Below are 19,824 nucleotides of genomic sequence, written 5' to 3' on the forward strand. Positions count from 1 at the left end.
CAGTTCATTCTTCAGTCTATGTGGTAGAGTGCTTTCACCAAACATGTGCATCGACTCATGCTACTTCTGCTTTCCATCCCTCATTGCCTTTCTGCCACAGACTTTCTCCAGTACCCCAGGACCCTGCGTGGCCTCTTCCGCGGCCTCATTTGTCATCACTCTGCACCCTCCCCACTAAGGCTTCTACTGTATCCCTCTGTCATTCCTCCACTGGGGGGTGGGGCGGGGGGGGAGCATTAACCCTTTCACTCCCACATCTTTGACTCTTATTATTTTCTGTGCCCATAACAACCTTCCCTGCAACACAGCTTTCCCCGGTAAGCCAATTCTTTAGGTCTCTGCTTCAGGTCCTTCCCCTGGTAAGCCTGGAAAGGAAGTATCGTCAGCACAAGACCCGGCACACAGAAGGGACTTGATAAACATCTGTTGAATAAATAGCAAGAGTGACGGCATCAAAGCTGATTCAACATTAACTCCGTAAATCCCTACAGACTGAGGACAAACTGGGCTCCCAGTCTGGGCCAGGGTTGAGCGTCTAGGTTATGTCAGGACCCAGAGCTGTGAGACATACAGTAATGCAGGCTCTTCCCTGACATCCCCACTGGGTCAAGAACACACAGGCGGTCAATGACAAGTGATCTGCTCAGACCCTGGAGGCCAGACAGGTACCTAAGACACACGCCCGTCCCATAGGCTTCCCTTCCTCACGTAAACCCAACCAGTGAGACACAAGACATCCCTTATGGGAAGAAGTTTTATCACATCTCTGGAAAATTCTTATCAGCCGTAGCTTTAAAAGCTTACATTTTCACGACTGCTGATTAGAACTGTCAATTTAGTACAAATCACTGGAAGAAGTGGAATCTCTTGGAAGAAAACAGAGAGACTAAGAAACGACTTTGGCAATTTTTCAGAGTGACTTATGAGGTGTATTGTTGATGATCTTATTAATCTCTTTTTCAAATATATGTTGATAGAGAGCTAACATTCTCTATAATAAACTAGGAAAGCACATGTGAATCCCAATTAACACACTAGTTTGGGGAACACATGTCGGGGGATATAAGCAGAAAACAAATGGTTGCCATCTAAAGTGAATTTTGTTTTCAATTCTGTGTTTAATCCAAGGAGCATCTGTTGAGTGCCTAATACGTTAGGGACGACAAAGGAATCAAAGCTGAAGATCCTACCCCTAACCTCCAGTTGCTTGTGATCTAGTTGTGCAGAGGTAGAGGAGGACAACTCTCAAACAGGTGGCACATGAGGCAGAGACAGGAGGCCTGGAAGGAGAACATGAGGGCAGGGAGGGAGGAGAGCTTGTTCTCTGCTGCATCCTTGGCACAGTGTCAGGTACATCACAGCATGTGATAGAATTGCAGCAGAGATGAAAGAAGGAGAGAAGGGCAGTTGGGTCCTAGTTCCAATCCTATCACTCAGAAAATATATGACCAATCACTGAGCCTCAAGCTCTTTCTCTGTAAAATGGGAACTGTGATGAAAACTTCTTCTTGGGAAATGGTTCTGGGTGAGAACTCATGGTTGCCATGAATGCTGTCCAGTAGATATGCCCAGCTCTCTTCCTCCTGTGTACAGGGTAGGATTGCTCATCCCTTTCCATACTGATGCTAGGTGCTACCATTTTATTTCTTCTGGCCAATGAAATATGAATGGAAGTGGTATGTGCCACTATTGGGAAGAAACTTTAAGAGCCAGCATGCAACTGGGGATGTTCCAGATGACAGCTGCTATGTCAGTCTTTGCTCCAGAGGGAGGGTTGAGGGGAAAACAGCCCCCAATCAACCTGCCTTATACATGTGGCATGAGCAAGAAATATACCTGAAAAGACAAAAAGTGTTGGCAATGATGTAGAAAAATTAGAAGGCTTATTCACTGTTGATGGGAATGCAAAATGGGTGTAGCCAACATGGAAAATCATATGGAGGTTCCTCAAAAACTTAAACATAGAACTACCATATGATCCAGCAATCCGACTTTGGGGTATTTATCCAAAAGAACTGAAATCAAGATCTAGAAAAAGATATGTTCACTGTAGCAGTATTCACAACAGCCAAGATATGCAACAATCTAAATGTCCATCAACGGATGAATGAATACAGAAAATGTAATATATACACATAACGGAATATTATTCAACCTTTAAAAATGAAATTCTGCTGTATGCGACAACACGGATGAACCTTGAAGATATTATGCTAAGTGAAATAAGCTAGCCACAGAAGGGCAAATGTTACATAATTCCAACTATATAGGAGTCTAAAAATAATCCAATTCAAAGAATCAGAGTGCTATAGTAGTTGCCAGGGAGTGGGTGGGGGAGGGGGAAATGGGGAGTTGCTAGTCAATGGACAAAGTTTCAGTTAAGCAAGACAAGTAGGTTCTAGAGATCCGTTGTACAACATTGCACCTATAGGTTACTGTATTGTATATTTACAAATTTGTTAGGAGGGTAGATCTCATATTGAGATAATAAAATAATAAAATAAAAATTTTATTCTTGCCATGATAAAATAAAATTCTTGCCATAATAAAATAAAATTTCACAAAAACAAAATACACCTGTTGTTCGAAGCAAAGATTTGGGGATCTTTTGTGATCACAGCATAACACACCATAGCATACAGAATTTAATAACGAGAGAAAACCCTTCATACAACCTAGGGTTTAAATAAACATAATAGCTAGCAAAGGGACAAAAGAAAAGGTGCTGCATTGGAAGAGATTGCACCTGACTGAAGGGGTTGAAAAAATCTTGGAGAAAATGTCATCTGAGATGGATTTTGAAGTTGGAAAACATATCTGGGGTCATACGTAGAGAAGTAAGAAGATAAGAGGTATGCACAAATGAAAGCACTCAGACTGGACAGGGAAGATAAGTGTGGCCAAGCAGTGAATGACTTATAAAAATAATAGTGAGAAAAAATAACACAGATTAGGCACTTCCTACATGCCCATATCTGTCCTACATGATATACATGTATTTATTCTTCACAGCATCCCTGTATTCATTTTCTATTGCTGCTGTAACAAAACTTAGCAGCTTAAAATAACATACATTTGTCATCTTACAGTTCTGTAGGTCAAAAGTCCAGTACAAGTCTCACTGAGCTAAAATAAAGGTGGCAGCTGGGCTCTGTTCCTTTCAGAGGGCTCTAAGGCAAAATCCATTTCCTTGTTACATGAGGTTGTTGGCAATTTTAAATTCCTGTGGTTGTAGGACTCTGGTCCTTGCTGGCTTTCAGCTAAGGGCTCTTCCCAGCTTCCTCATTCCTTGGTTCATGGTCCTCTTTCCCTATCTTCAAAGCCAGAAATGGAAGATGAAGCCTCTTACATACTTTAAATCTCTCCTAGCTATTCTCTGCCTCATCCCATCTCTGATCAACTCTCTTCCCCTTCGAAGGACCAATGTGATTACACTGAGTCCACCTGGATAATCACCCTGCTTTAAGGTCCCTAACCTTAATTCTATCAGAAAAGTCTTTTTTGCCATAGGATGGGACACATTCACAGGATCTAGGGATTGGGGCACAATGTGTTTGGGGGGCTGATTTTCTGCCAACCACATCCCATTTTGTAGGTGAGGAACTGAGCCTCAGTGTGGTTCAGAAACTTGTCCAAGGTCACCACCTAATTCTTGGCAGAATGGCTTTTGATCCCAAGCAGGCTGACATTAGAGCCTTTACTCTTAACCACTGACTTCAATCAGAGAACATAAAGGGGAAAAGCAGAGGACTAGGCTAGGACAGATATTGGGGTAGGGATTTATTGTAGCCATCCTCAAACGGCAGACAAGAGATGCATGGTTTAAAGGAACCTGGTTTAAATGGATGATTTAAATCACTGCATAGTGATTTCCAGTCACACTTCAGTTTTCTATTGCTGTGTAACAAATTACCACCAACTTATGAGTTTAAAACAATACCCATGTATTACCTTACAGTTCGGTCTAAATTTGTGATCGGTCTTTTACAATATTTTTAAAGAAACACAGTTTTATTATTATAACTTTAGCCAACAATTTGCTCTATGACCACCACTTTGCAGAGCGAAGATTCTGAGGAAACATGATTTTATGACTATGTAAGAGTTATGGATATATCTGAGATATCAGTTTCTCAAAAATGGGTGCTCCTAAAGTTTTGAAATCAGTTTGTGACCTCATGGAATAAATGATTCCTCACACAATCATGACTCTGCTATTAATTAGCTTAAGAAATATTTTCTTCTATAGGTAGCTCAGAGGAAGGCATTACAAATGCCTACTTAGGAGTTTCAAATTCACTCAACAAATGTTGAGGCTGTGTTGGGTTCTAGAGAATTATGAAGAAATCTAAAATCCCATAATGATTTAATATTATATGATTTAATAATGATTTAATAATATAATGCAGTGCTAACAGTGCCAAAGAGCAGAACAAGGAGTGGTACTGTGAAGGGGAAAATAGAAGAGTTCAAAGAAATGAGAAGTGAGGGGAGGAAGCAGCAGTCTGGCAGGCCTCTTGGAGGAGGTGACACTAGTAGCTGGACTTTTAATCGTTAAATACTGAGTCCATATGCCCTGGCTTCAGATGCTCTGCTTGATCTAGTTCTTTCCTCACTCTCCAGACTCATGCTATGGCTGCCAATTACCTTGAACACACGAAGCCTTTCCTGCCTTCAAACCTTTGCTCTTCCCATCTCCTCCGTCTAGAACGCTGCTCCATCAGGTTCTTCACACGATCTGGATCATTCTCAACCCTCAGCTCTCAGCTTAAATGTCACCTTCCCAGGGCTTCCCTGGTGGCGCAGTGGTTGAGAGTCCGCCTGCCGATGCAGGGGGCACGGGTTCATGCCCTGGTCCGGGAAGATCCCACATGCCGCGGAGCGGCTGGGCCCCTGAGCCATGGCCGCTGAGCCTGCACGTCCGGAGTCTGTGCTCCGCAACGGGAGAGGCCACAACAGTGAGAGGCCCGCGTACCGCAAAAAAAAAAAAAAAAAAAAAAAAAAAGTCACCTGCCCAGAGAGACTGTCCCTCACCTCCCTATCTACATCGGTCCCTTCCGTCCCTCCTCCTGACCCCCTGCCGCCCACCAGATTAGTGAGGAAAGATTAACAACAGTATTCAATGGCCGACAGGAGGAGGTATTGTTATTATCTCCGTTTTACAGATGAGTGAGCTGAAACTCAGAGACTAAAGGCACTGTCCCAAGGTCACACAGTAAGAGAAGAAGTTGGGATTGGAGCCCAGGTTGGATGATCCCATAGTCCATAATTTTAACTACTATATTCTACGTCTTCTATGTATTATAACTATTATAGGTATTCATTTAGAAAATCAGAAAAGAGAAGGAGGAAGGTAGGAAAAAAAGACAGCCCATAATCCAGCCACCTAGCTGACTCTTATAGTACTTTCAAATACTTATTTCCGCCAAAGTTAAGTTTTCAAATGTGGCCATACAGTATAGTCTGTTTTATAACCTGGTTTTTCACTTACCAGCAACTGAAAACCTCTTGCCATGGCATCTTTCATTTCAGAATCGTAGTAGCTGCTTGTACCAGGTATCTCCTCTGGTCCAGGTGGCCAGTGAAGCACATTACAGCTCATCCTCACAACAAGGCTTTTAGGTTGGTCCTGTTATTATCCCCGTTTCACAGACAGGTGAAACTGAGGCTCAGGACTATGAGATAACTTGCTTCAAATCACTGTTAATGAACAGAAGGGGTGGAACGGGAGGTCAGTACAGCTTCTGAACTCCTACTTCATAATTGTCTTCAATGTCTCAGAACTGAGTGTTCCTTTGATTAAATGATTGGGAGGGTTTGGGGTGAGGGAAGGGAGGGAGGCTGTTCCCTGCCTCCAGGGCTGCCCTGCCAGCTTGGTTGGGGATACGTGGGTGGGAGGGTCTGAGTCTTCAGGGAACTGGGTAGGGTGAAAAAAATACCTAACAAATGAGGATTTTCAACTGGTTATTTTAAGTAAAACAACTCCTTGTAATACGCACTGTGTGCTGGAGCAAACCAAACGTTAATTAAAGGAGAAGCACGCGTTGTGATTTTCTCTCCCATTTGCTAATGGGTCGGGGTCTATTTTTAAAAAGCCCACAGCATCCCACAATTAAATCTGCTGCCCACTCTAAGGACTTCAAGTGCCAGATAGGTTAGGCCACAGATGACCATTCAGGCCCTCACCTGGCCCACTGAGGCAGGGACCCAGGCCCCTAGAACCCATCTCACTTCTGAAAACAGCTGGTGGATCAGCAAAGAGTAGGAGCTCTCGGGAGGGCTCTGGATACAGGGAAAACATATGTTTGAGTATTATGGGCTGGCCAGCAGGCAGCTAGCTATAAAAAGAGTGGTTTCTTCTAAGAACCTACCCCAAAAAATGTATGTGGAGGAAGTCCCATTTTTAACACAAGTGTGGTGCCACCATTCCTTTGTGTCTAGGAACTGTGGGTAAATGGTGCTTGGGACCTGAGAAGGTCAACCTTGAGAGAGTTGGTGGTTCTGGTTCAAGCTGGACCCCATTTCAGCACAATGAAATCACACCACTGGAATTCGATGGACCTGGGTTCACATACAAGCTCCATCACTTGCTTTGTGAGCTTAATTATTTCATCTCTGACCCTCAGATTCCTCATTTATCAGAAGGGGGGTGGGATATGCCTACGTGGCTTGAAGAAAGTGATGGGGATTAGAAAAATGAATGTCAAGTATTTTATGCAGTATCCAGTTCAAAGTTGGTACTCAGGGAACAGGGGCTGCTGAGTAGTTAATATGCTTTGGGCATGTTCTTGTCCCATCTCCACACCATAGCACAAGCTGTTCCTGCTCCAGGAAATACCTTTCTTTCTATTTCAGAGTGCTCAAAGCCTGCCTGCCCTGCATATCCCAGGTAAATGGCTCCCCTTTCAGCCCACCTTTCCAGATTTTTCCCAGTTGGACATGGCTTTCCCCACCTGTGCACTTCCATAGCACTTGATCAGTGATTTCCTGTGCTGTTCACCCAGTCCAGGTATCACAGTTGTTTCTGTGTGGGTCACATTCATTCCATTAAATTGATTTTCTTAAGAAGAAACTATTTAAGTATTTCTCATCAGGCTTGGTAGGTGGTCAGTACTCAAAAAACATTGTGTAATCATTCATTTATCCAGCCTATGTTCAATGAGCACCTACTATGTGCCAGGCACTCTGCTAGGTGCCAGGGATATAGCAGTGAATGACAAAGACCCCTGCCCTCTCTGAACTTCCATTTTAGCAGAAGGAGACAGATAATAATGAATAAACAAATCAATAAGGATATGATTATCTAAAGGTCACATTAGACTTTGATAAATGCTATGAAAAAAACAGGGTGAAAAAACAGAGAGAGAGGCTCTCTCTCTAAAAAAACAGAGAGAGATGGAGAACAGCGATAATACTTGAAGAGGTGCACCTGAGGAGATGATGTCTGAGCAGAAACCTGAAGGGTACATGAAGGGAGGTTTGGGACAATTTCAGGGTAGTAAGCTCCAGGCAGAGGGAACAATTGCAAATGTCCTAAGGTGGGAAAGACTTTGGTGTGTTCTAGGAACTGCAACAAAGCCAGTGAGGCTGAAGCAGAGCCACGGCAGGAAAGATGGTACCAGATGAGATGAAAGGTGAGCCAGATCAGGTTGACCTCGGCAAGGCGTTTGGATTTTATTTTCTAAGTGTGACAGATTTTAAGTGGGGTGAGGAACAACGTGATCCTACTTACAGTTTTAAACGGTCCCTCTGGCTATTGTGTGGACGTGGGTTGTACAAGGTCAAGAGAAGAAGCAAGGAAATGCGATGCTAATATCTAGTATCTAGAACGTTACCACTGACTATGCGGGATGATTGGATTTGATGGACTGGAGGTGAAGGTGAGGGAAAAAAATAAGTCAGCACTGTCGACCTGGCATCTGGTTTGAACAGCAGGGGGGACAGTGGTGCCATTTCCTGAAATGAGGAAGATGGAGAAGATTAAGTAATTCCTGTTCAGGAGAAGGACTGGAGATGGAAATTTAGGAGTTCTTAGCATCTAGGTATATAAAGGTCATGGGCTTAGAAGAGATCAACTATGGAAAGATGGTAGACAGGGATGGGAAGAGGGCTAAGGCCTGAGTTCTGCACACAACAATAACTTAAGATTAAGCAGAATGGAAGAACCAGCAAAGGAGACTAAGCAGGACCAACCTGCAAAGTAGGCGGACACTGAGGAGAGTATGGAGCCTAGAAGTGAAGTGGAGTGTTTCCAGAAGAAATCATCATAATCTCTACCACCACCACCACCACCATCATCATCATCATCATTGTAGCAGCAGCAGCAGCAGCATCACCATGGGTGACATCTTAAGTCCTGGTGTATCTGTGCTAGATGCAAAACATGACCTGCTCATCAAATTCTCACAATTCATGAGATGGAATTCAGTATCTCCACTTTCAGATATGGAGACTGAAGCTTAGAGAGCGGACCAAAGAATTAGTAAATTTTTAAAAATGAATGAATTGATCTTCATTCTTTTGCAAACTGTGCCCACGCTACACTCCTATAGCTTACCTAAATGGAAAATAATAGGAACATAAAACCATCCCTCTTTGAAACATAGCTCTGCAAATTCTACAACAGTACACACTAGCTTACAGAGTGCTGGGCTTTCCTTGGAGCTTGTTGTCCAACCCCCAAGCTCCCCACCCTGAGACGCAGCACAGGAGCCCAGGGCCCGCCCCCTCCTGCAGGGCTGGAACACAGTGACCAGCAGCTGGGCAATTAACATGACTCACTCCTACTCTGCCAGGGAAGCGCTGAGTGATTTGTAGCTGGTGAAAATGGGATGCACTGCCACCCAGACACAGCATCTTGGATGAAGTGGCCTCATCAGTGGAATTGTTGCATCTGGCCGGAGCTATTTACCCCAGTCTGAGAACCTTGATGCCCGATACCAAGTGAGCCTCTCTCTCCGAACATAGCTCAGCTGAGTAATTAGTCAAGATGGACCTTTTCTTCTCCCCGTAATTTAGAGACGGACTATCTGAGCCTCTGCCTTCATGCCTCTGTTTCCATTACTTTTTAAAAATAGCCATTTGAAGCAGATGACCAAGGGAAATGAGTTGAGCTCAGTGACCTCTTGAGCTCAGCTGAATGAAGGTACACAGGAGGTGTTCCTTCTGTCTCCTTCCTCTTGGAGATGACAGGACATGCTTTTGAAATAAAGAAGAAATGTCCATATCCAACCCCTTGCCAGAGATGTCGTGGAGAGGAGACTGGTGAGATCAGAAACTGATTCCTGTTTAATAACTCTCCACTCCTTACACTGGCCCCGTGTGTCTTCTTTTTGGAAGGCCCCTGGACATAGCACCTGCTCCCCGACCTCCAGCCAGGGCACTGCTCCAAACACTGTCTGCACATTTCCATCCTGGCAGAAATGCTCTCTCTGTCAGGCACAGAGCTACATGCTTCACTGGTATATATTTTTTCTTTTTAATTATGAAGAATACCTTTAAGATGAGTATTAACACTCCATTTGGTAAAGAAACAAGCACCAAGAGTTTTAATGACTTACCCAATGTCCTACAACCAGTAAATAATGAGGCAGGAGACTCTATCCTGTCGTGTGTGGCCCCTGAGCCCATTCTCTTAAACCAATGCCTTCTCCCTTCTGCTTGAGGAAAGCACAAAAGTAACTGGCAAATCAATCATTCCAGTACTTTATCTGGGTGTTTGTGGGCAGGTACTAATAACTGGATAGATGATAAAAAATGTCTTAGTCATGTATTCACTTGGATCAAAGGTCTCTCAGACTCAGAGTAGGATTGAGGGAAGGAGTCACTAAATTACAGGCCACTGGCTACATCCAGCCTGCTATCTGTTTTTGTGATGCAAGTTGTTTGGTACACGGCCACGTGCACGTGTGTATATACTGTCTATGGCTGCTTTCACGCTACAACAGCAGAGATGAGGAGTATGACAAGAGACTATAAGGCCTGCAAAGCCTGAAATATTTACTACCCGGCCTTTTACAGAAAAAAAAAAAAATACTGGCCCCTCATCTAGAAAGACAAATCCAAGCTGTGAGATTAGAAGTATACACTTAAAGGTCTGTGGTGAATCCGAATCCATGACCAGGACAGGAAATGCTAACTATCAGAACCCGAAAGATGGTCCAATCAGATCTTTACTATCTTCTACTAGCATCAAGTTATGCATTTAATGATATGCTTAGTGTCTCGTTAACCAAAGGAAAAAAAAACAGCCTTTGCCAGAAGAGAGCAGCATCTAGCGGCCAGCATCTGGCCTCGGAGGCCATGTCTGGATGCATTCACCCGGTGGACGTGGACTGGCATTTGAGCGTTTCCCTCTCTCACTGCCTCTGCCCCCGTGGATCGCCGAATCCTATTACTTTGATGTCTTCACCTCTTTAGTCATCCTGCTTCTCCCATTTTCTATGGGCTCTGTTTTAGTTCCACCCATCACCATCAATGTTAATAAATACCATAGATAATCACAGTGACATCTTAAATCATCACAACAACGTGGTTAGAATCCTAAGAGCAGAATGATCGTGGTGTAACAGGAATACAGAAGGGGATGCTTGGTGCTCTGCTGGCAAAGGTGGGGAAGTTTACAGAAGAGGTGATATCCCACTCACCTTCTCCTTTTTATTTCTATCCATCTTGCTTCCTCCCACCCCTGCACCTGTTCTGCTTGGCAGTCTCCTACTCATACTTCAAAACCTAGCACAACTCTCTCCTCCTCTGGTAACTTTTCCCCACCCCTCTGCCAACAGAGTAACTAGCAAGCCCTTCTGTGTTCCCTTAGTGCTGCTTTCTTACTTGTCACATAATTAACATAATATTATAATGACTGTTTATGATATGGATATAACATGGTGATAATGGCTTTACTGAGTGATCGTTACGCTCCAGACACAGCATTTTACAGAGAATCAGGTGTCTGACCACCAAAGCCCATGTTTGCCCACCACCTTCCCACTTTCTCCCTGGAAGGGAAAAGCTGTGGTGTATTCACTTTTATCTCCCCTGTGCCCAACAGTGCCTGCCATACAGGCAATGCTTGTAAAATGAATGAATAATCAGTATGGTGTATGCAATTCTAAAGATTCCTGTTTCTTGGTAATCCAAACACTAACCTAGGTACTCCTGTAAAGAGATTTTACAGATGTAGTTAAAGTCCCAAGCCAGCTGACTTTCAGATTATCCAGGTGGACGTCACCCAATCTGATGAGCCCTTTAAAAGCAGAGCATTTTCTCCAGCTAGTGGAAGTCAGAAAAATTCAAAGAATGAGAGGGATTTGCCACAGTCTGTGTTGCTTGAAGGTGGCGGGGGCCCATGGTAAAGAACGCAGGTGGCTTTTGGGAGCTGAAGCCAGCGCCTGGCTGACAGCCCACAAAGAAAAGACGACCTCGTTCCCACAACCACAAGGAGATGAATTCTGCAAACAACCAGTGAGCCTGAAAGAAGACCCTGAGCTCCACATGAGAACCACAGCCCCAAACAGGCTGTATGTCAGCCTGGTGAGACCCTGAGCAGAGAATCTAGACATCCTCACCGAGACTTCTGACCTACAGAACTAGAAGATAATGAATGAGTGCTGTTAGAAGTCACTAAACTTGTGGTGATTTGTTATTCAGCAATGAAAAACAAATGCAAACAGGTTTCTAATTCAGTGGAGATGTTGGTGGCTAGACTGCTTTGTGTGGATCCCAAAGGTTCCAGGGAGCATTACAAAAGGTGAGTATTCCTAGGCATATGTCCAGACAAAACTCTAATCCAAAAAGATACGTGTACCTCTATGTTCATAGCAGCATGATTCACAATAGCCAAGACATGGAAACAACCTAAATGTCCATCAACAGATGAATGGATAAAGAAGATGTGGCACATATATACAATGGAATATTACTCAGCCATAAAAAGGAAGGGAAAAATGCCATTTGCAGCAACACGGATGCAACTAGATATTATCATACTAAGTGAAGTAAGTCAGAAAGAGAAAGACAAATATCATATGATATCACTTATATGTGGAATCTAAACTATGACACAAATGAACCTATCTATGAAACAGAAAAAGACTCACAGACATAGAGAATGGAGTTGTGGTTGCCAAGGGGGAGGGGGTTTGGGGAGGGATGGAATGGGAGGTTGGGATTAGCAGATGTAAGCTTTTATATATAGAACAGATAAACAACAAGGTCCTACTGTATAGCACAGTGAACTATACTCAGTATCCTGTGATAAACAATAATGGAAAAGAATATAAAAAAAAGAATGGGGGCTTCCCTGGTGGCGCAGTGGTTGAGAATCTGCCTGCCAATGCAGGGGACACGGGTTCGAGCCCTGGTCTGGGAAGATCCCACATTCTACAGAGCAGCTAGGCCCGTGAGCCCCAACTACTGAGCCTGCGCATCTGGAGCCTGTGCTCTGAAACAAGAGAGGCTGAAATAGTGAGAGGCCCATGCACCGCGATGAAGGGTGGCCCCCGCTTGCCACCTAGAGAAAGCCCTCGCACAGAAACTAAGACCCAACACAGCCAAAAATAAATAAATAAATAAATAAATAAATAATTTTTTTAAAAAAAGAATATATATATATATGTATAACTGAATCACTTTGCTGTACAGCAGAAATACCACATTGTAAATCAACTATGCTTCAATAAAAATCAATTGATCAATCAATCAAAGTAGTCCCAAAGTCAAAAAAAAAAAAAACGGTGAGTGTTGGCTGTGATCCAACATCATGAACCGTCATGGGGTGAGGAAGTCCATGTCCATCTATGGATGAATCAGAAGTTGGTGAAAGAGGGAATGCTCTGCAGTGGCTGGAGTACTGGACAGGAAATATGAAGTCCTGGGTCCTAGTCCCAGCTCTGCCAGTGCCTTACTGTGTGACCCTGGGCAAGTCCCTTTACATCTCTTAGCTGCAGTTCCTTCATCTGCCACATGGGGGCATTCATCCCTCTCCCATCCACTTCACAGAGCTATGAATCAAGTTCAAGTATGATAAAGGTCCAACGAGCCACATAAATTGTGGCCAATTCTGGAGGAACATAAGGGTTTCCTTGATCACCTAGGGAGTTTGGGGAAGAGCTATGCCAAGTTATGAGACCAATAAAATTCAGGTGACTAGGCAGACCTTTAAGGGGTTCAGATTACAGCTGTGCCACCCCTACGAAGAAAAGTGATGCTTTGCCCTGTGACCCCCTGGGGGAATCATCATCATCATAAAAATAATGTCTTCTGTTTCAACAGCACTTTTCAAAGTACTTTCCCCTCTACCATTTTAGTTTCGATAGCTTGTATCCATTAAAGGAAAAGAATGGACTAAGAGTTTTTCTAGTTCTGAAAGTTTTGGTTTCTCACCATGAAGTAGGGTTAGTCTCACCCATTAAACAGAAGTAGAAGACTGAGGCCCAGCTAGGCAGGCAGCTTGCCAAGGTTATGGGGCTGTAAGTGAAGGGCTGCCTCTGGGATGGAGCTGGGAAAATACAGTTCTTAGGTAGAGGCCCAGCTTTGCCTGTGCCAGGTCTGAACTGGAGGGGGTTCACTCACACTCAAGTTCCATACTACAAATTGAATACAAATGAAGCATTGGAATCATGTCCCATTTTGAAGAGCCTATTCCCCAGCCCTCCAGTTATTCCATGATGACAGTTATTCTGCTGGCTGTGAAGCAGAAGAATTTTTCTTTGCTATCTTCATTAAGTAGGCAGGGATGTAGGGAATACCATGCAGGGTAAGCTCCTCTAAACATCCAGCAAATAAATATTAATTAAAAAACAGGAAAAAGGACCCATAAGCCTGGACCTTTCTTGGGAGGCCTCTGAGCTTCACCAGATTATCCCCAAGTTGGGATACTTTAGCTGGGTCTCTCGGTTCACGTAATGTTGCCATCCTGAATACACAGTTTGAAACCAGGACTCCAGACATTCTGAACCATAGCAAGTTAGAATTCTCCTGGCCCTGAAAATTATTCCTGGGCTCTAGAATCTAATGTGAATGTAGCCATCAGGTTCTAAAAGAGGTGGCATCTGTGCATTCACTTGTTATTGAGGCTAACTCTGCACTGGGTGCTAGAGATCCAACATGGCACATCTCACAGTGCGTGTGATCTAGGGGTACACCTGACAGTCAGTCACACAAATAGATGACAGACATCAGCTGCAATGTGAGCTGCAAGGGGCTCTGAGAGTCATGTGCTTGAATGCCGAAAGAGTGATGCCTAGGATGAGGTCTGAAGGATGAATAGGGTTGATGGATTGATCACGGGAAAGAGCAGCATGGGATAAGGGTGAGAGCCTTCTGAGTATAAAGGATCAAACAAATTCCAGAGACACCAGAGTGACAGAATCCACGCTGTGGGAAAGCGCTGGAGAGCGGGCCAAGGAGTTGAATTTTATTCCAAGTGTAAGAGGAGGGCCTTGATGGGTTTTAAGCAACAAAGAAACAAGATGTAATCAATGTTTTACAAAAGATCACGCAGGCTCCCTTGTCGAGAACTGATTAGGCAGAGGAGTGGGAGGATGGGGGGTAGGGGGGTTGAATGGATGCAAGAAGTCCAGTTCAGATGCCACTGTGATCATCCAGAATTGGAAAAGCAGCAGCACCTTCAGACGGGCCTGGACACTTGTATTTGCTGTCTCTTAAGGTGAAGAGAGCACTGGACTAGTTATAAGAAGACTGGTGTGATCTTGAGTATAACTGTGTATTAGTCCTGGGGCACTGGGAGAATGATTTTGCGTCTATGTACCTCATCTTGCTTGACGGTCCAATGGAAACCATGCATCCTGACCTACTTATGTACGATTTCCAATCACACAGTCTCAGAGATGGGAGGACTGTAAGAGGAAGCAGTTGGTCTCTGCTTGGCCTTTCCTCTGTCTGTCTTATTGTTGTGTCCCCAGCACTTAGTTCCCTGGAGGACCAAGGGTAGGCACCAAGTACAACATCTCTATAAATAGTTTATCACTTGAACATCTTCAGAAATAGGGACACTCACTCTCATCCCCAGGATAGCCATTGTTGTACTACCCTGCCCATCAAGAATATTTTCCTTGTGCTTCCCTGGTGGCGCAGTGGTTGGAAGTCCGCCTGCCGATGCAGGGGACGCGGGTTCATGCCCCGGTCTGGGAAGATCCCACAAGCCACGAAGCAGCTGAGCCCGTGAGCCATGGCCGCTGAGCCTGCACGTCCGGAGCCTCTGCTCCGCAACGGGAGAGGCCACAACAGCGAGAGGTCCGCGTACTGCAGAAAAAAAAAAAAAAAACTAGCCTCCTTTACAAGAATATACAATGGGAAAAAGACAGTCTCTTCAGCAAGTGGTGTTGGGAAAGTTGGACAGCCGCATGTAAATCAGTGAAGTTAGAACACACCCTTTCACCATATACAAAAATGAACTCAAAATGGCTTAAAGACTTAAATATAAGACATGACACCATAAAACTCCTAGAAGAGAACATAGGCAAAACATTCTCTGACATAAATCATAACAATGTTTTCTTAGGTCAGTCTCCCAACGCAATAGAAATAAAAGCAAAAATAAACAAATGGGACCTGATCAAACTTATAAGCTTTTGCATGGCAAAGAAAACTATAAACAAAACAAAAAGACAACCTGTGGAATAGGAGAACATATTTGCAAATGATACAACTGACAAGAGCTTAATTTCCAAAATATACAAATGGCTCATACAACTCAACAATAGAAAACAACCCAATCAAAAGATGGGCATAAGAACTAAATAGACATTACTCCAAAGAAGACATACAGATGGCCAACAGGCACGTGAAAAGATACTCAACATCACTAATTATTAGAGAAACACAAATCAAAACTACACCTCACACCAGTCAGAATGGCCATCATTAAAAAATTTACAAATAACAAATGCTGGAAAGGGTATGGAAAAAAGGGAACACTCCTACACTGTTGGAAATTAAATCGGTAGAGCCACTGTGGATAACAGTGTGGAGGATCCTCAAAAAACTCAAAATAGAATTACCATATGATCCAGCAATCCCACTCCTCTCCTGGGCATACATCTAAACAAAACTATAATCCAAAAAATACATGTACTCCTATGTCATAGCAGCACTATTCACTATAGCTAAGACATGGAAACAACCTAAATGTCCATCAAGAGATGAAGGGATATAGATAGAAGATGTGGTATGTATATAAAATGGAATACTACTCAGCCATAAAAAGAATGGAATAATGCCATTTGCAGCAACATGGATGGACCTAGAGATTATCATACTAAGTGAAGTACATCAGAAAGAGAAAGACAAACACCGCATGATATCACATTTGTGGAATCTAAAATATGACACAAATGAACTTATCTACGAAACAGAAAGAGACTCACAGACATAGAGAAGAGACTTGTGGCTGCCAAGGGGGTGGTAGGGGAGGGATGGATTGGGAGTTTGGGGTTAGCAGATGCAAATTATTATATATAGGATGGACAGACCACAAAGTCCTACCATATAACACAGGGAACTATATTCAATATCCTGTGATAAACCATAATGGAAAAGAATATGAAAAAGAATATATATACATAAAACTGAATCAGAAATTAACAGAACAAATTAACACAACAGAAATTAACACAACATTGTAAATCAACTATACGTCAATAAAAAAGAAGAAGGAAAAGAAAAAAAATAGAAGCCAAGGTTGGGTTCCCTTTGTGGGGAGGGAGCATGCAGAAGAGGGGCTGGCAGGGTTCTATTTCTTGCTCTGGGTGGCAGCTACAAGGGTGCTCACTTTCTTGTTACTCATTAAGCTATATATTTATGGTTTGTGCACTTTCATGAATGTGTGTTATATTTCACAATAAAAAGTTTCTAAAACTGTAAAAAAATATAAAAAGTTAGCCTCCTTGAAAAGAGAAGATGGGTGAGAAAATTCTCCATATCCTGGAAATGACAGTACCAATGGGACTCTGACAGGTAGCACTCTTTCTAAGTTCCTGCCAGCACTGTGCTATATACGCTGGGGGCACAGAGAACAGCAATCCCCATAGGATGCCTGCCCTTAGCAAGTACACGGTCCACTTCCAGGATTTTATCCCCAGGACGTCATTCAGCAGAAGCGCGAAGATGATGGAGATTTGTAGCAACAACAAGACTGGAAACCACCCAGATATTTACAAAAGCAGGAGGGTTTTCTCAACATTTTGATTAGAAAGACTATCCAGCCTACCCACACCTATACCCTGGCAGGGTCAGCCTGTTCCCCATGGATGTGGTGGTTGGTTTAGGGGGAGGCTGGTGAGCCTGCCCCAAGTGGGTGGGGGCTTGGAGGCTCAACAAAGGGGTGTGTGATGCGAGGGTGACGGGTCACAAAGGGCTTGCGGTATAAATAGGGTCGGGTCAAGAGACTCGGGCAGAGTCCTGCAGGGAGGTGACGAGGTGCTTTCGTTCCCTCTCTCTCTCTCCAAGACTCAATTTGTGGCTGGTGGCTCTGTCTTGAACGAAGAGAGCCATGAGCGGTGAGAGTTTACCTCATTACACGGCCAATAGCTACTGTTCAGCGGGGGTGTCGAGGACCTCCATGGGGGTCCTGCAACGACAACTGTACGAGGAAGGAGAGTATGACATTTTCAAGTACGCTCCCATGTTTGAGAGCGACTTTATCCAGGTCAGCAAGGAAGGAGAACTGATTGACCTAGACAACCGCGTCCGAACGGTGACTGTGGGCATCGCATCCACCAGCCCCCTCTTCCCACTACCTGACGTCATGCTGCTGGCCCGACCAAGGAAAGTCTGTGCCGGGATCACCAAGGGGAGAGGTTGCAAGCCCGTGAAGACCCTAGAGCTCACCAGGCTGCTCCCCCTGAAGTTTGTCAAGATCTCCATCCACAACCGGGAGAAACAGCAGCTGTGCCTGAATCTTGCTACCGGCCGGACTTTCTATCTGCAGCTGTGCCCCTCTTCCGACGCACAAGAAGACCTCTTTTCCTATTGGGAAAAGCTTGTCTCTATCCTGAGACCACCGGTAGACAGTTACAGCAGTACCCCGATGCTCCAAACTGGAGATGCAGCGACTACAGAGGATGCCGACATCCTAGTGGTAAGCCCCGACAGGGACTCAAGAACACGGGGCAGGGTGCTTTGGGAGAGCAGGGCAGAGCTGGTCCTTCATAGCCTTTGGTGCTCTCTGAGACTCGCCTGGGAAATACCTTCTACCGTTGAAAAGGGTCAGGGACAAACGAGCTATCACTATGGGAGTCACCACACTGGAGAGGTTCCGAGTGCTTCTCCACATTGTCCCACGAGGCCGAATTTCAGAGAGACCTTAGGTATCATATCGGCTGCACTGGTCTCATCACCAGGGCTGTAATCCCTTCTACAGCATCCTGACTGTCTGGTCTCTTCTTGAACACTTACCCCAGCCCAGGTAGTCTCAGCAGTTGTGGAACATCATTCACAGTTAGGAAGTCCTTCCTTCACTGTGTCTCCCCGGGACTCCGACGTGCTGACTCAAATCAGCCCAACCCGCATAGTCACCAAAAGGTAGAAGGTGTGCATCCCTTGACCCAGGAACCCCACTTCCAGGAATCTGTCCTGCAGAGAGAGAAGCACAAGGGTATAAAGTTAAAGTGTATATCATGGAGAATTGTATCAGTGCTCTCCCTGACCCTGGGACTGTTCACGTAAAGTGGAGTGGCCGTTTGACAGGGGTGCAGTAGGTGGGGTCTTGCATCCAATAGGAGCTTAGACTGGGTGATTTCAAAGGTTATTCTAAGTATAAGGCCTTGAGTTGCTCAGCTCCAGGATGAGAGAGGAGCAGACAGTTCCGAGCTCACTTTCTGTCATCTCTATCTTACCTGTCTCTCCTCCCCTTGGCTCAGACCACAGAGCTCCACAGAGAAAGGGATCAGGATGCGGTTGGGCTCCACAAGCTTCGTGACGTGACTGGAGCCACGTCTTGTGCTTATGTGGGGGGAGAGGGAATCCATCATGCCCCCCGTGGATCAACTGCAGCCCTGAAAGGCGCCGAAGGATCGGCGGCAGGGATGACCGTGAGCCTCGTGGGAGCCACCATCGAGGATCCAGGAGAAAGCGGATCCGGCCAGGCCACCGCAGGTGCTGCCCGCCTATCCCTGCAGGACACGAACCTGGTCTCGGCGGGTGTTGCCAGCACATCCTCGACGGGGGCAGGTGGTCCAGAGAGCAGCACGAGCGTGGTGTTGCCAGGTGCAGTCACGACCAGCAAGCCTGCTGCTGGAAGCGCTGAAGGGAAGGTCGCAGCCCCCGTGGTCTCCACCTTGCAGAGCGAAGGCTACACGTCTGAACGGGATGGAAGCCAGAAGGCCTCCCACCCCAGGGATGAAGCCTGGAAGGAAAAAAAGGAAAGAAGGACACGTCTTCATCAAGGAAACGTTCCCATCACCACAGGACACGTGAAGGTCACCACAGGACAGGAGGGGACAAGGCCCAGAAACCATCCTCCCACTGGTCCTCATGCGGCCATGGAAACTCCAAAGGTGACAAAGGAGGGGAGGACAGCTCGCACACTGAGGAAGAGCCAAGCCCGCCACCAGTTCGGGGACCCTAAGTAAGACATCCAGTGAGATCCTCGCCGTCTTTAGGCGCTTCAGTCATTCCTGATTCAGAAGCAAGGCTCACACATGACCATTGAGAGGCAGACAAAGCCCCAGTTGGCTTGGATCCTTCCCTAGAGAGGCAATTCCTACTTTCTTTAATAAAGGAAACCATACAACTCCAAAAGAAATGCTATCTTGTGTTTTCTATGTCCCCTCGCCTGGTAGGGACTTCTCTGATGCACATTGT

At 44.9% G+C, this 19,824-nt stretch overlaps 1 protein-coding gene and 1 pseudogene across 4 annotated transcripts in view; both read left to right on the forward strand.

Annotated features, from left to right (window-relative positions):
• Nucleotides 1–19,824, forward strand: part of GRIA1 (glutamate ionotropic receptor AMPA type subunit 1) — a 318,241-nt gene that overhangs the window by 249,001 nt on the left and 49,416 nt on the right. The gene's annotated exons all lie outside the window — the stretch shown is intronic.
• On the forward strand, nucleotides 17,513–19,588 carry LOC132485856 (Golgi-associated RAB2 interactor protein 3-like; annotated as a pseudogene).

This window comes from Mesoplodon densirostris, chromosome 3 (assembly GCF_025265405.1).
Source record: "Mesoplodon densirostris isolate mMesDen1 chromosome 3, mMesDen1 primary haplotype, whole genome shotgun sequence".
NCBI classification, from domain to species: Eukaryota; Metazoa; Chordata; class Mammalia; order Artiodactyla; family Ziphiidae; genus Mesoplodon; species Mesoplodon densirostris.